Source organism: Phalangium opilio, unplaced genomic scaffold, assembly GCF_054372755.1.
Source record: "Phalangium opilio isolate 3A_F unplaced genomic scaffold, DU_Popi_V2 ptg000094l_1, whole genome shotgun sequence".
Classification (NCBI taxonomy): Eukaryota; Metazoa; Arthropoda; class Arachnida; order Opiliones; family Phalangiidae; genus Phalangium; species Phalangium opilio.
This window is the reverse complement of record NW_028324199.1, coordinates 125,738-138,551: the sequence shown is the minus strand read 5'-3', so window position 1 is coordinate 138,551 and position 12,814 is coordinate 125,738. Positions and strand designations below refer to the sequence as shown.

Sequence of the window (12,814 nt, the reverse complement as noted above, 5' to 3'; positions counted from 1 at the left end):
CAGTATCCCTAGTGAGGTAGTTCGGAAGCGGAAGGATATCAAGACCCTTCCTGGTCAGAACACACGCCCTGGGGTTGGGTGAGGTAAAGTCATAAGAGATATTACCTGCATTCTTTAAACCAAGGATTTTACCATTATGAATCCAAGGTTCCTGAATGAGGGCCACATCCAGGCCCTCTAAGGCAAACCTCCGGCATAAAACTGCCGAGGCTGCTTTGCAGTGATGCAGGTTGATCTGGATAACCTTGATGCTCATATCGCAGGAAGAGAGGCGGCCCCGGCTACTGCTTGGCGGTAGCGCGGAGTCCCGATCCAAGACCGGTATGTCCCACGCCTCCACCAGCAGCACCCTCGGCCCCTAACTCCATCCTAGTGACAGGAGCGTGGGTCCTCTCGGTATCAGAGTCCTTCAAAAAGTCGGACTCTGTCCCGAGGTCTATGTCTGAGCTATCTGGAAGGGATGGCTCTAAATTAATGCCAGCAATATTTGCTGCCAGCTCCCCACTCACGCTGGCTGCAGTGTTGCCTTCTTCTTCCGAAGCCTCAAGGGCATTCTGGAGAGGGTCCTTAGGCGCATTCAGGACTTTAAAAGTCCCGACATCCACGCCAGTAAGACCCTCGAAGCCGGCCTCCTTGATGGCCTCCATGGAGGAGCCATCAATTAAGAAGATCCAGCGTCTGGTGCTCTTCTCATCGAACGACTTCAGGCACCGCCAACAGTCGGTCAGAAACCTACCGTTGTAGGCCTTCAATCGCCGGAGAAGAGCCGCCGGATCAGTGGTGCTACGGTCCTTGGTCCGGAAGGACACCTTGAACGGCTTCGGGAGTTCACTGGCCTTCATTACTGAAAGCCGTGTTCCCCCTAAGGCACGCTCATTATGGTGTAGCACCTTCACGAGCCAATCGCCGGTCGCAGAATCCCCACAAGAATAGATCATGGCCCCAGCCATGATGTGGAAATTGAGAGGACGCGGCAGCGAGCTTCCCGAAGAAAGCTCAGCGTCCAGTGCGTCAAGTATAGCGGCCTGGATGGGAACAACGTCCTCCTCCGTGACCGCATTGGTCGGATAGCCATCTTTAACAATGGCCATCTTGACAATACTAGCGACGTCGCAGTAAGACTTGGTCTTCTTTGACGCCGCAGCTTGTAAGCTAGGCGAGGGATCAGGGTCCTCAGCCCTAGCTCTCTTTCCAGAAAGGATGGTAGCTTCTCTTGCACCAGGCGTAGAGTCCGTACCCAAGACGTTACTCCCAGCACCCGAAGGTACAGGAGTCCCATCTCGGCCCGTATCTCCTGCACCCAGTGCAGAGTTCTGGCCATCTTTTTGGGATTGTTTTCTTCGGCGGTTGGCCTTGCGCCTCCTATTAGCCTCACTCAACCTGGTAGAACCCGATTGAGGAGCAGGAGGTGACTTTTGGCCTTCCGCCGATTGCGGGTGGTTGCTGCCAGAGGCAGCATCACGCCCAGAAGCAGGTTGGGAGTTACCTCCTTCCCTGAGAGAAGGCTGGGTACCGGTAGAACCGGCTCCATGCCCAGGTTTGTTTTTAGTTTTAGTTTTTAGAGAATCCATAGAGATCCCACGAGTAATGAGGCAAGTAAAAGGTCACCACCCGGTAGTCCTCAACCCGGGTGGAAGGCTAATTACAACGGGGTTTCGCCTGGTGCCCCGAGGGGACCGTTCGAGATACCGTAGATTAACTTCCCCGGTACCACACAGCCCTCAGCACGTTACCTGCACACCTTGGCTTGGGAAGGGCGCGTATCAACTCAGCCCACAAAACGCAGTGGTTGACCAGCTCTCACCACCGAGGAGGTGTGATACAACGCACTGTTGAGGACCCAAGCTGGTGGTCGCGCAAGCGAAAAGAAAGGCTGAGTAGCAAAGCAAGGGGGGGAATTATGCGCGCCATCCAGCTTGCGTCTTCAACTTCGAGAGCAGATATTATAAAAAAATGTCTTGGTTTGGACCAAGGCCGAAAAAACAAACGATATGTCTGAGGTTTATCAATTGACTGAAGTTTCAGATATTGCAATTTCTTTTTAAATTATTTTTATTCCTTTAATCCTTAATCGATATTTAATTCAATCAACTGATTTTTACTGTTAATCGATCTATTCCTTCAAAATTAATTTAAAAAATGACATATCTACGCTTTTTCAAGAATAATTCCATTTTCCGAAAACATTTTATCATGAAATTAATTATTTTGAAGGGATTTCGTGTCGATGCTCACTAACTTCTAAGCACCTTGACGGACACAGTTTTAATTCTTGCTGGCTTGACAATTTTTCAAGTTTGCACCAAGAAAGTTAAAAACGGATGTAAGTTGCTCAGGAAACTGATGTTCAAGAAATTATGATAAACAATTTTTTTGGCTGAAACTAATTTATAAACTTATGTCGTCTACTTAAGACAAAGCAACAACCTTGGTCCTTTAAGGTTTCTTTTAATAGGTAGCTCTCCTTTTGTGCACTGGAAAAATATGATATCGGTATAAATATAGCCAAAGGAAAGGGTAAAGATTACATAAAAAGAAATACTTCTCAGCAGAAATAAAATGGTTGAACACATCATACTTCACCACTTGTGCCAAGGACCGATCATACAGAAATTACATAAGGAGAAACTAAAACCCAGGGGCGATGCCGTCATTGGGGTCTTCTCCCTCTTGCCTAGAAGCACCGCTATAGGCACTGCGAGTTGACTAGCCTCCCGCCTGTAGTGATCTTTGGCGTCGTCTGGCGATGGCCCTTGGTGCAAGGAAGAATACCCCAATGGACGCCTCGCCCCTGTGTGTTTTCCGAAATGGTCTCTACGCCTGATAAAATGATTACGCGTAATACGTAACCGGTTTACAAGTAGCGCCAGCAATGTTATTTGCCGTGATGACGTTCCAAATCTAGATTGAGTTATGGCCAAGAAGCTTTGAACTTCGGAGAGGGAAACTACAGTGCAACCTTTCCTTCATAGTCGCGACAAAAAATGTAACATTTCGATATTCGAAGTTAAATGTATAAATTCGTGTCCCCAATATATGCATCCACTATTAAATATTTACATTTTCCTTTCGAGTTATATCAAATATCGCTTGCTCTTTTTAGACACTTAGTATTATATTTGAAATATTCAATATTCATCCCCCAACACGTACTCCCTTCAAAATAATAAATTTCATGATAAAATGTTTTCGGAAAATGGAATTATTCTTGAAAAAGCGTAGATATGTCATTTTTTAAATTAATTTAGAGGGAATAGATCGATTAACAGTAAAAATCAGTTGATTGAATTAAATATCGATTAAGGATTAAAGGAATAAAAATAATTTAAAAAGAAATTGCAATATCTGAACTTCAGTCAATTGATAAACCTCAGACATATCGTTTGTTTTTTCGGCCTTGGTCCAAACCAAGACATTTTTTTATAATAGAATTAAGACTTGGTTGAGCAAGTCTGATATGGTCTAGTGTCTAGGATACCTGGCTCTCACCCAGAAGGCCCGGGTTCGATTACCGGTATCGGAGCGGGTGCTTTTGTACCGGTTTTCAAGAATAGAATTAAGACTTGGTTGACCAAGTCCGATGTGGTCTAGTGGTTAGGATACCTGGCTTTCACCCAGAAGGCCCCTGTTCGATTCCCGGTATCGCAGACTGTGCTTTGTACCGCTTTTAAAGAATAATTTTAAAGACACATTTATAATTATAATATTTAGGGTTGTTCGAAACAGTCCGACATGGTCTAGTTGCTAGGATATCTGGCTTTCACCCAGAAGGCCCGGGTTCGATTCCCGGTATCGGAGACTGTGCTTTGTACCGCTTTAAAGAATAGATTTAAAGACACATTTATAGGAATAATATCTAGGTTTGCTCAAACCAGTCCGATGTGGTCTAGTGGGTAGGATATCTGGCTCTGGCCCAGAAGGCCCCGGTTCGATTCCCGGTATCGGAGACTGTGCTTTGTACCGCTTTTAAAGAATAAATTTAAAGACACATTTATAGGAATAATATCTAGGATTGCTCAAACCAGTGCGATATGGTCTAGTGGCTAGGATAACTGGCTCTCACCCAGAAGGCCCGGTATCGGAGCGAGTGCTTTTGTACCGCATTTCAAGAATAGAATTAAGGATATAGGTCTATGAATAGAATTAAGACTTGGTTAAGCAAGTCCGATATGGTCTAGTGGCTAGGATATCTGGCTTTCACCCAGAAGGCCCGGGTTCGATTCCCGGTATCGGAGCGAGTGCTTTTGTACCGCATTTCAAGAATAGACTTAAGGATATAGGTTTATGAATAGAATTAAGACTTGGTTGAGCAAGTCTTATATGGTCTAGTGTCTAGGATACCTGGCTCTCACCCAGAAGTCCCGGGTTCGATTACCGGTATCGGAGCGAGTGCTTTTGTACCGGTTTTCAAGAATAGAATTAAGACTTGGTTGACCAAGTCCGATGTGGTTTAGTGGTTAGGATACCTGGCTTTCACCCAGAAGGCCCCTGTTCGATTCCCGGTATCGGAGACTGTACTTTGTACCGCTGTTAAAGAATAATTTTAAAGACACATTTATAATTATAATATTTAGGGTTGTTCGAAACAGTCCGACATGGTCTAGTTGCTAGGATATCTGGCTTTCACCCAGAAGGCCCGGGTTCGATTCCCGGTATCGGAGCGACTGCGTTTGTACCGCATTTCAAGAATAGAATTAAGGATATATGTTTACGAATAGAATTAAGACTTGGTTGAGCAAGTCCGATATGGTCTTTTGGGAAGGATACCTGGCTTTCACCCAGAAGGCCCCTGTTCGATTCCCGGTATCGGAGACTGTGCTTTGTACCGCTTTTAAAGAATAATTTTAAAGACACATTTATAGGAATAATATCTAGGGTTGCTCACACCAGTCCATGTGGTCTAGTGGGTAGGATATCTGGCTCTCGCCCAGAAGGCGCGGGTTCGATTCCCGGTATCGGAGCGAGTGCTTTTGTACCGTTTTTGAATAATAAACTTAAGGATATAGGTTTATGAATAGAATTAAGATTTGGTTGGCCAAGTCCGTTGTGGTCTAGTGGGTAGGATACCTGGCTTTCACCCAGAAGGCCCGGGTTCGATTTCCGGCATAGGAGAATGTGCTTTGTACCGCTTTTAAAGAATAAATTTAAAGACACATTTATAGGAATAATATCTAGGATTGCTCAAACCAGTGCGATATGGTCTAGTGGCTAGGATAACTGGCTCTCACCCAGAAGGCCCGGTATCGGAGCGAGTGCTTTTGTACCGCATTTCAAGAATAGAATTAAGGATATAGGTCTATGAATAGAATTAAGACTTGGTTAAGCAAGTCCGATATGGTCTAGTGGCTAGGATATCTGGCTTTCACCCAGAAGGCCCGGGTTCGATTCCCGGTATCGGAGACAGTGCTTTTGTACCGCTTTTAAAGAATAAATTTAAAGACACCTTTATAATTATAATATTTAGGGTTGCTCGAAACAGTCCACATGGTCTAGTTGCTAGGATACCTGGCTCTCACCCAGAAGGCCCGGGTTCGATTACCGGTATCGGAGCGAGTGCTTTTGTACCGGTTTTCAAGAATAGAATTAAGACTTGGTTGACCAAGTCCGATGTGGTCTAGTGGTTAGGATACCTGGCTTTCACCCAGAAGGCCCCTGTTCGATTCCCGGTATCGGAGACTGTGCTTTGTACCGCTTTTAAAGAATAATTTTAAAGACACATTTATAATTATAATATTTAGGGTTGTTCGAAACAGTCCGACATGGTCTAGTTGCTAGGATATCTGGTTTTCACCCAGAAGGCCCGGGTTCGATTACCGGTATCGGAGCGAGTGCTTTTGTACCGGTTTTCAAGAATAGAATTAAGACTTGGTTGACCAAGTCCGATGTGGTCTAGTGGTTAGGATACCTGGCTTTCACCCAGAAGGCCCCTGTTCGATTCCCGGTATCGGAGCGACTGCGTTTGTACCGCATTTCAAGAATAGAATTAAGGATATAGGTTTATGAATAGAATTAAGACTTGGTTGAGCAAGTCCGATATGGTCTTTTGGGAAGGATACCTGGCTTTCACCCAGAAGGCCCCTGTTCGATTCCCGGTATCGGAGACTGTGCTTCGTACCGCTTTTAAAGAATAATTTTAAAGACACATTTATAATTATAATATTTAGGGTTGTTCGAAACAGTCCGACATGATCTACTTGCTAGGATACCTGGCTTTCACCCAGAAGGCCCGGGTTCGATTCCCGGCATAGGAGAATGTGCTTTGTACCGCTTTTAAAGAATAAATTTAAAGACACATTTATAGGAATAATATCTAGGATTGCTCAAACCAGTGCGATATGGTCTAGTGGCTAGGATAACTGGCTCTCACCCAGAAGGCCCGGTATCGGAGCGAGTGCTTTTGTACCGCATTTCAAGAATAGAATTAAGGATATAGGTCTATGAATAGAATTAAGACTTGGTTAAGCAAGTCCGATATGGTCTAGTGGCTAGGATATCTGGCTTTCACCCAGAAGGCCCGGGTTCGATTCCCGGTATCGGAGCGAGTGCTTTTGTATCGCATTTCAAGAATAGACTTAAGGATATAGGTTTATGAATAGAATTAAGACTTGGTTGAGCAAGTCTGATATGGTCTAGTGTCTAGGATACCTGGCTCTCACCCAGAAGTCCCGGGTTCGATTACCGGTATCGGAGCGAGTGCTTTTGTACCGGTTTTCAAGAATAGAATTAAGACTTGGTTGACCAAGTCCGTTGTGGTCTAGTGTCTAGGATACCTGGCTTTCACCCAGAAGGCCCCTGTTCGATTCCCGGTATCGGAGACTGTGCTTTGTACCGCTTTTAAAGAATAATTATAAAGACTCATTTATAATTATAATATTTAGGGTTGTTCGAAACAGTCCGACATGGTCTAGTTGCTAGGATATCTGGCTTTCACCCAGAAGGCCCGGGTTCGATTCCCGGTATCGGAGACTGTGCTTTGTACCGCTTTAAAGAATAGATTTAAAGACACATTTATAGGAATAATATCTAGGTTTGCTCAAACCAGTCCGATGTGGTCTAGTGGGTAGGATATCTGGCTCTGGCCCAGAAGGCCCCGGTTCGATTCCCGGCATAGGAGAATGTGCTTTGTACCGCTTTTAAAGAATAAATTTAAAGACACATTTATAGGAATAATATCTAGGATTGCTCAAACCAGTGCGATATGGTCTAGTGGCTAGGATAACTGGCTCTCACCCAGAAGGCCCGGTATCGGAGCGAGTGCTTTTGTACCGCATTTCAAGAATAGAATTAAGGATATAGGTCTATGAATAGAATTAAGACTTGGTTAAGCAAGTCCGATATGGTCTAGTGGCTAGGATATCTGGCTTTCACCCAGAAGGCCCGGGTTCGATTCCCGGTATCGGAGCGAGTGCTTTTGTATCGCATTTCAAGAATAGACTTAAGGATATAGGTTTATGAATAGAATTAAGACTTGGTTGAGCAAGTCTGATATGGTCTAGTGTCTAGGATACCTGGCTCTCACCCAGAAGTCCCGGGTTCGATTACCGGTATCGGAGCGAGTGCTTTTGTACCGGTTTTCAAGAATAGAATTAAGACTTGGTTGACCAAGTCCGTTGTGGTCTAGTGTCTAGGATACCTGGCTTTCACCCAGAAGGCCCCTGTTCGATTCCCGGTATCGGAGACTGTACTTTGTACCGCTTTTAAAGAATAATTTTAAAGACACATTTATAATTATAATATTTAGGGTTGTTCGAAACAGTCCGACATGGTCTAGTTGCTAGGATATCTGGCTTTCACCCAGCAGGCCCGGGTTCGATTCCCGGTATCGGAGCGACTGCGTTTGTACCGCATTTCAAGAATAGAATTAAGGATATATGTTTACGAATAGAATTAAGACTTGGTTGAGCAAGTCCGATATGGTCTTTTGGGATGGATACCTGGCTTTCACCCAGAAGGCCCCTGTTCGATTCCCGGTATCGGAGACTGTGCTTTGTACCGCTTTTAAAGAATAATTTTAAAGACACATTTATAATTATAATATTTAGGGTTGTTCGAAACAGTCCGACATGGTCTAGTTGCTAGGATACCTGGCTTTCACCCAGAAGGGCCGGGTTCGATTCCCGGTATCGGAGACTGTGATTTGTAACGCTTTAAAGAATAAATTTAAAGACACATTTATAGGAATAATATCTAGGGTTGCTCACACCAGTCCATGTGGTCTAGTGGGTAGGATATCTGGCTCTCGCCCAGAAGGCCCCTGTTCGATTCCCGGTATCGGAGACTGTGCTTTGTACCGCTTTTAAAGAATAATTTTAAAGGCACATTTATAATTATAATATTTAGGGTTGTTCGAGACAGTCCGACATGATCTAGTTGCTAGGATACCTGGCTTTCACCCAGAAGGCCCGGGTTCGATTCCCGGTATCGGAGCCTGTGCTTTGTACCGTTTTTGAATAATAAACTTAAGGATATAGGTTTATGAATAGAATTAAGATTTGGTTGGCCAAGTCCGTTGTGGTCTAGTGGGTAGGATACCTGGCTTTCACCCAGAAGGCCCGGGTTCGATTCCCGGTATCGGAGACTGTGCTTTGTACCGCTTTTAAAGAATAAATTAAAAGACACATTTATAGGAATAATATCTAGGATTGCTCAAACCAGTGCGATATGGTCTAGTGGCTAGGATATCTGGCTCTCACCCAGAAGGCCCGGTATCGGAGCGAGTGCTTTTGTACCGCATTTCAAGAATAGAATTAAGGATATTGGTCTATGAATAGAATTAAGACTTGGTTAAGCAAGTCCGATATGGTCTAGTGGCTAGGATATCTGGCTTTCACCCAGAAGGCCCGGGTTCGATTCCCGGTATCGGAGACAGTGCTTTTGTACCGCTTTTAAAGAATAAATTTAAAGACACCTTTATAATTATAATATTTAGGGTTGCTCGAAACAGTCCACATGGTCTAGTTGCTAGGATACCTGGCTCTCACCCAGAAGGCCCGGGTTCGATTACCGGTATCGGAGCGAGTGCTTTTGTACCGGTTTTCAAGAATAGAATTAAGACTTGGTTGACCAAGTCCGATGTGGTCTAGTGGTTAGGATACCTGGCTTTCACCCAGAAGGCCCCTGTTCGATTCCCGGTATCGGAGACTGTGCTTTGTACCGCTTTTAAAGAATAATTTTAAAGACACATTTATAATTATAATATTTAGGGTTGTTCGAAACAGTCCGACATGGTCTAGTTGCTAGGATATCTGGTTTTCACCCAGAAGGCCCGGGTTCGATTACCGGTATCGGAGCGAGTGCTTTTGTACCGGTTTTCAAGAATAGAATTAAGACTTGGTTGACCAAGTCCGATGTGGTCTAGTGGTTAGGATACCTGGCTTTCACCCAGAAGGCCCCTGTTCGATTCCCGGTATCGGAGCGACTGCGTTTGTACCGCATTTCAAGAATAGAATTAAGGATATAGGTTTATGAATAGAATTAAGACTTGGTTGAGCAAGTCCGATATGGTCTTTTGGGAAGGATATCTGGCTTTCACCCAGAAGGCCCCTGTTCGATTCCCGGTATCGGAGACTGTGCTTTGTACCGCTTTTAAAGAATAATTTTAAAGACACATTTATAATTATAATATTTAGGGTTGTTCGAAACAGTCCGACATGATCTAGTTGCTAGGATACCTGGCTTTCACCCAGAAGGCCCGGGTTCGATTCCCGGCATAGGAGAATGTGCTTTGTACCGCTTTTAAAGAATAAATTTAAAGACACATTTATAGGAATAATATCTAGGATTGCTCAAACCAGTGCGATATGGTCTAGTGGCTAGGATAACTGGCTCTCACCCAGAAGGCCCGGTATCGGAGCGAGTGCTTTTGTACCGCATTTCAAGAATAGAATTAAGGATATAGGTCTATGAATAGAATTAAGACTTGGTTAAGCAAGTCCGATATGGTCTAGTGGCTAGGATATCTGGCTTTCACCCAGAAGGCCCGGGTTCGATTCCCGGTATCGGAGCGAGTGCTTTTGTATCGCATTTCAAGAATAGACTTAAGGATATAGGTTTATGAATAGAATTAAGACTTGGTTGAGCAAGTCTGATATGGTCTAGTGTCTAGGATACCTGGCTCTCACCCAGAAGTCCCGGGTTCGATTACCGGTATCGGAGCGAGTGCTTTTGTACCGGTTTTCAAGAATAGAATTAAGACTTGGTTGACCAAGTCCGTTGTGGTCTAGTGTCTAGGATACCTGGCTTTCACCCAGAAGGCCCCTGTTCGATTCCCGGTATCGGAGACTGTGCTTTGTACCGCTTTTAAAGAATAATTTTAAAGACACATTTATAGGAATAATATCTAGGGTTGCTCACACCAGTCCATGTGGTCTAGTGGGTAGGATATCTGGCTCTCGCCCAGAAGGCCCCTGTTCGATTCCCGGTATCGGAGACTGTGCTTTGTACCGCTTTTAAAGAATAATTTTAAAGACACATTTATAATTATAATATTTAGGGTTGTTCGAGACAGTCCGACATGATCTAGTTGCTAGGATACCTGGCTTTCACCCAGAAGGCCCGGGTTCGATTCCCGGTATCGGAGCCTGTGCTTTGTACCGTTTTTGAATAATAAACTTAAGGATATAGGTTTATGAATAGAATTAAGATTTGGTTGGCCAAGTCCGTTGTGGTCTAGTGGGTAGGATACCTGGCTTTCACCCAGAAGGCCCGGGTTCGATTCCCGGTATCGGAGACTGTGCTTTGTACCGCTTTTAAAGAATAAATTAAAAGACACATTTATAGGAATAATATCTAGGATTGCTCAAACCAGTGCGATATGGTCTAGTGGCTAGGATATCTGGCTCTCACCCAGAAGGCCCGGTATCGGAGCGAGTGCTTTTGTACCGCATTTCAAGAATAGAATTAAGGATATTGGTCTATGAATAGAATTAAGACTTGGTTAAGCAAGTCCGATATGGTCTAGTGGCTAGGATATCTGGCTTTCACCCAGAAGGCCCGGGTTCGATTCCCGGTATCGGAGACAGTGCTTTTGTACCGCTTTTAAAGAATAAATTTAAAGACACCTTTATAATTATAATATTTAGGGTTGCTCGAAACAGTCCGACATGTTATAGTTGCTAGGATATCTGGCTTTCACCCAGAAGGCCCGGGTTCGATTCACGGTATCGGAGCGAGTGCTTTTGTACCGCATTTCAAGAATAGACTTAAGGATATAGGTTTATGAATAGAATTAAGACTTGGTTGAGCAAGTCTGATATGGTCTAGTGTCTAGGATACCTGGCTTTCACCCAGAAGGCCCGGGTTCGATTCCCGGTATCGGAGCGAGTGCTTTTGTACAGCATTTCAAGAATAGACTTAAGGATATAGGTTTATGAATAGAATTAAGACTTGGTTGAGCAAGTCTGATATGGTCTAGTGTCTAGGATACCTGGCTCTCACCCAGAAGGCCCGAGTTCGATTACCGGTATCGGAGCGAGTGCTTTTGTACCGGTTTTCAAGAATAGAATTAAGACTTGGTTGACCAAGTCCGATGTGGTCTAGTGGTTAGGATACCTGGCTTTCACCCAGAAGGCCCGGGTTCGATTCCCGTTATCGGAGCGAGTGCTTTGGTACCGCATTTCAAGAATAGACTTAAGGAAATAGGTTTAAGAGTAGAATTAAGACTTGGTTGACCACGTCCGATGTGGTCTAACGGGTAGGATACCTGGCTTTCACCCAGAAGGCCCCTGTTCGATTCCCGGTATCGGAGACTGTGCTTTGTACCGCTTTTAAAGAATAATTTTAAAGACACATTTATAATTATAATATTTAGGGTTGTTCGAAACAGTCCGACATGATATAGTTGCTAGGATACCTGGCTTTCACCCAGAAGGCCCGGGTTCGATTCCCGGTATCGGAGACTGTGCTTTGTACCGCTTTAAAGAATAAATTTAAAGACACATTTATAGGAATAATATCTAGGATTGCTCAAACCAGTGCGATATGGTCTAGTGGCTAGGATATCTGGCTCTCAACCAGAAGGCCCGGTATCGGAGCGAGTGCTTTTGTACCGCATTTCAAGAATAGAATTAAGGATATAGGTCTATGAATAGAATTAAGACTTGGTTAAGCAAGTCCGATATGGTCTAGTGGCTAGGATATCTGGCTTTCACCCAGAAGGCCCGGGTTCGATTCCCGGTATCGGAGCGAGTGCTTTTGTACCGCATTTCAAGAATAGACTTAAGGATATAGGTTTATGAATAGAATTAAGACTTGGTTGAGCAAGTCTGATAAGGTCTAGTGTCTAGGATACCTGGCTCTCACCCAGAAGGCCCGGGTTCGATTACCGGTATCGGAGCGAGTGATTTTTGTACCGGTTTTCAAGAATAGAATTAAGACTTGGTTGACCAAGTCCGATGTGGTCTAGTGGTTAGGATACCTGGCTTTCACCCAGAAGGCCCGGGTTTGATTCCCGTTATCGGAGCGAGTGCTTTGGTACCGCATTTCAAGAATAGACTTAAGGATATAGGTTTAAGAATAGAATTAAGACTTGGTTGACCAAGTCCGATGTGGTCTAGTGGGTAGGATACCTGGCTTTCACCGAGAAGGCCCGGGTTCGATTCCCGGTATCGGAGACAGTGCTTTTGTACCGGTTTTAAAGAATAAATTTAAAGACACGTTTGTAATTATAATATTTAGGGTTGTTCGAAACAGTCCGATATGGTCTAGTTGCTAGGATATCTTTCTTTCACCCAGAAGGCCCGGGTTCGATTCCCGGTATCGGAGCGAGTGCTTTTGTACCGCATTTCAAGAATAGAATTAAGGATATAGGTCTATG

At 44.3% G+C, this 12,814-nt stretch overlaps 10 non-coding genes across 10 annotated transcripts; all 10 read left to right on the top strand.

Annotated features, from left to right (window-relative positions):
- Positions 1-3,875: 3,875 nt before the first annotated feature.
- TRNAQ-CUG (transfer RNA glutamine (anticodon CUG)) lies at positions 3,876-3,947 on the top strand. The gene has a single exon. It is a non-coding gene; the product is annotated as a tRNA-Gln (tRNA).
- A 216-nt stretch (positions 3,948-4,163) lies between these two features.
- Positions 4,164-4,235, top strand: TRNAE-UUC (transfer RNA glutamic acid (anticodon UUC)). The gene has a single exon. It is a non-coding gene; the product is annotated as a tRNA-Glu (tRNA).
- Positions 4,236-5,328: 1,093 nt separating this feature from the next.
- On the top strand, positions 5,329-5,400 carry TRNAE-UUC (transfer RNA glutamic acid (anticodon UUC)). Its single transcript has one exon. It is a non-coding gene; the product is annotated as a tRNA-Glu (tRNA).
- A 1,067-nt stretch (positions 5,401-6,467) lies between these two features.
- TRNAE-UUC (transfer RNA glutamic acid (anticodon UUC)) lies at positions 6,468-6,539 on the top strand. The gene has a single exon. It is a non-coding gene; the product is annotated as a tRNA-Glu (tRNA).
- Positions 6,540-7,042: 503 nt separating this feature from the next.
- Positions 7,043-7,114, top strand: TRNAQ-CUG (transfer RNA glutamine (anticodon CUG)). The gene has a single exon. It is a non-coding gene; the product is annotated as a tRNA-Gln (tRNA).
- Positions 7,115-7,330: 216 nt separating this feature from the next.
- On the top strand, positions 7,331-7,402 carry TRNAE-UUC (transfer RNA glutamic acid (anticodon UUC)). Its single transcript has one exon. It is a non-coding gene; the product is annotated as a tRNA-Glu (tRNA).
- Positions 7,403-8,793: 1,391 nt separating this feature from the next.
- TRNAE-UUC (transfer RNA glutamic acid (anticodon UUC)) lies at positions 8,794-8,865 on the top strand. Its single transcript has one exon. It is a non-coding gene; the product is annotated as a tRNA-Glu (tRNA).
- A 1,067-nt stretch (positions 8,866-9,932) lies between these two features.
- On the top strand, positions 9,933-10,004 carry TRNAE-UUC (transfer RNA glutamic acid (anticodon UUC)). The gene has a single exon. It is a non-coding gene; the product is annotated as a tRNA-Glu (tRNA).
- Positions 10,005-10,945: 941 nt separating this feature from the next.
- Positions 10,946-11,017, top strand: TRNAE-UUC (transfer RNA glutamic acid (anticodon UUC)). The gene has a single exon. It is a non-coding gene; the product is annotated as a tRNA-Glu (tRNA).
- A 1,094-nt stretch (positions 11,018-12,111) lies between these two features.
- TRNAE-UUC (transfer RNA glutamic acid (anticodon UUC)) lies at positions 12,112-12,183 on the top strand. Its single transcript has one exon. It is a non-coding gene; the product is annotated as a tRNA-Glu (tRNA).
- Positions 12,184-12,814: the final 631 nt, after the last annotated feature.